Genomic DNA, 2,985 nt, shown 5'->3' with positions numbered 1-2,985 from the left:
GAAGCCGCCATCCAGCTAGAAGGGCTAACCGCATTTTGTGCCGTCAGAAATGCAACTCTGTGCAGTAAGACTCGCGATGGTGGCGTGTGTGTTTATATAAACACGGAATAGTGCAAAAACTCTGTGTTAGTCTGACAATACTGCACTTTGCTAGTGGAGTTTCTGACTGTAAGATTTAGACATTTTTTTTTACCACGGAAATTTACCACTGTTTTCATTGTCGGAGTGTACATTCCTCCCAGCGCTAATGCTAAGGAGGCACTGTGTGAACTCTACAGCGATTTTAGCGACCTGCAGAATGCTCACCCTGACAGATTGTTTATTATCACAGGAGATTTAAACCATGCAAATCTCAGGACTGTGCTCCCTAAAATCCATCAGCATGTGGACTTTGCAACAAAAGGAGCGAACATCCTTGGCATCCACGTGTGACCAAATGAATAAGGTACAGGTGGTGATTGACACTCCTGACCACCAATCAGTAGCGAGCAGGCACTACTTAGAGCGGGTTGGTTTGAGCCTGGCATGCGTCACGTCCGTATCCTCCCCTTTTGCGGTTGCTATAGTGATTTCAGGTATGTGCTGTTAGTATGTAGCGTCGGCTAATTCGTTTTTCTTTGCTTGTTGCACTAATGGCTCGTTTGTGTATCCTTAGCCTGTCTTTTCAGTGTGTGTCCCTGTTGGATGCTGTTTTGGATCTGTTTACTGCCCTCCCTGCAGGTATGAGGAAGTTGTTTAGCAGTGTTTAGCTTTAACGCGGGTCGGGTGGCGTGAGCAATGTGCAGTCCTTGAACTTCAGTTTAACAGCAGGTTATTTGAAGGCTGCGTATCCTGAGCGGTGAATTGATTCTCAGGAACTCATCTATCCGCGTTTGGTAAGCTGTTTGGGTTTGTTAGGGGAAAAACAGCATGTATTGGTGCAATTACTCATATCGTTTATATCTTGTATCATCGTTTGTATTATATGATCCTCCTTTTTCGTCCTGGGCGATTATTGCTGCAATTCGGCTTTTCCTCCGCTGTGCGCCGAGTGAACAACCTCGGCTTACACCTATTTAAAAGGGGACTTCTGCTGCTGCCGTTTGGCTTTTGTGATTTGTTTTAACTGGTATTTTCTGGCCTACTTTGGGGTCGAGCAATGTGCAAGTATTGGGGCTGGCTTAAGGACGACGCGGCCGCTCCTTTTGAGTCTTGCTTCCCTCAAACTTTTAATAAAGTTTTTCATTGTTTTTCTTTAAGAGGTGTATATGGTGAATCATATTGTGCTTCGGTGACCGTCCATCGTATTACGGTGGAATTGTGACCTTAATTTGCTTTTTCCTTCATTTTGGTCTGAGATTTATTTTGCTTTTGGTTTCTTTCAGGAGCTGGGGTCCCACGGGTGAAAGGTCTTTGGTGGTGCTATTTCGACGTTTGCCGTGCGACATTTTTTGACGTGTATGAGTGGGTGCTCTGAGTTCACGGTGAGGTGTTTGTGGAAGTGTGCTATTTGATAATTAGCACTGATCACTCCGGTGGGTAACCCCAGCCCTGTATTTAATGATTTCTATTTTGTTTTGTTTATTTGGAAGTTGTGTAAATTGGTTGTTTAATATTTCGTGTCTGTTTATTTTTGTTATTTGTGTAATTGTCACCGGACCGTTTTTATTAGTGAGAACTTTTTCTTTTAGTTTTATTTTAAATCCAAGTTTTCAATAAACCTTGTATTTTTATACGATGCCCACATTTCCTGCCTACGCTTATTGATAAGGGAATGGAACTTGTGTGATCTAATAAACTCTGGGGTTTACTTCTATTTCCTGGGTATAACCCTCACAGGTGGCGTAGTCGAATTGGTTAAGTATATAAATTTGAGCTTGGGGGTGACGAGCCGTTCAGCTGTACTTCCCCCACCCCCCCCTCGTGCCACACACGGCACGTATCGAGCCCTGCCCCCATCTCGGCTACTCAGACCACATCTATGTTATGCTAATTCCAGCATACACTCGTCAGACGCTCTAAATAGGTTCTGAAACAGGTGAAAACCTGGCCAACAGGAGCCACCTCTGCTCTTCAGGACTGTTTCGAGTGCTCTGACTGGGACATGTTTAGGGAGGCTGCAACCAACGGCGTTTCTATCAATTCGGAAGAGTTCACATCATCAGTGACCAGCTACATCAGCAAGTGAGTGACCATCTCTAAGACCATCACTGCACGATCCAACCACAACCCATGGATGACCGCAAAAGTGTGTGCACTGCTGAAAATAAAGAGACTCTTCTTACAGAGCAGGGGACAAGACGGTCGTAAGAACAGCAAGGGCCAAACTGTCCTGTGCCATCAGAAAGGCGAAGCGTGCACATGCCAAGAAAATCTATGACCATTTCCACGACAGCAGAGACACCCGGTGTATGTGAAAGGGCATCCAGGCAATCATGAACTACAAGACAACATCACCTGCTTGTGACCGTGACGCCTACCTCCCAGATGCGCTGAAAGACTGCTGGACCAGACAACATTCCTGGCAGAGTGCTCAGTGCACAGCTAGCGGATGTCTTTACTGACATCTTCAACATCTGCCTGAGCAGCAACGTTGTTCCTACGTGCCTCAAGACGATGACCATCTTCCCTGTGCCGAAGAAGTCTACCGTCTCCTGCCTCAATGACTATCGTCCCGTCGCGCTCACACCCATCATGATGAAGTGCTTTAAGAGGCTCGTCATAAGGCACATCAAGACACTATCTTCCAAACCGTCCAATGGACGATGCTATCTCCACAACCCTCCATTTGGCCCTCACCCACCTGGACAACAAGGACATGTATGGACAAATGCTGGTCATAGACTTCAGCTCAGCATTCAACAAAATCATTCCTCAGCATCTGATCGATAAGCTGAGCCTATTGGGCTTGTATACCTCCCTCTGCAACTGGATCTTTGATCTTTAAAGTCCTCTTTGCACAGTATTGTATATTCAGAGTATACAGAAGGTTTACTAGTCGGCGCT

The 2,985-nt window shown here is 45.7% G+C and overlaps 1 long non-coding RNA gene across 1 annotated transcript; it reads left to right on the top strand.

The window, feature by feature from the left end:
* Nucleotides 1–508: 508 nt before the first annotated feature.
* On the top strand, nucleotides 509–880 carry LOC124399348. The gene is made up of 3 exons (XR_006928209.1): nucleotides 509–575; nucleotides 656–720; nucleotides 800–880. It is a non-coding gene; the product is annotated as an uncharacterized LOC124399348 (long non-coding RNA).
* Nucleotides 881–2,985: the final 2,105 nt, after the last annotated feature.

Source organism: Silurus meridionalis, chromosome 16 (genome assembly GCF_014805685.1).
Source record: "Silurus meridionalis isolate SWU-2019-XX chromosome 16, ASM1480568v1, whole genome shotgun sequence".
NCBI classification, from domain to species: Eukaryota; Metazoa; Chordata; class Actinopteri; order Siluriformes; family Siluridae; genus Silurus; species Silurus meridionalis.
The sequence above is the reverse complement of the archived record's forward strand: the minus strand, read 5'-3'. Positions and strand labels throughout refer to the sequence as shown.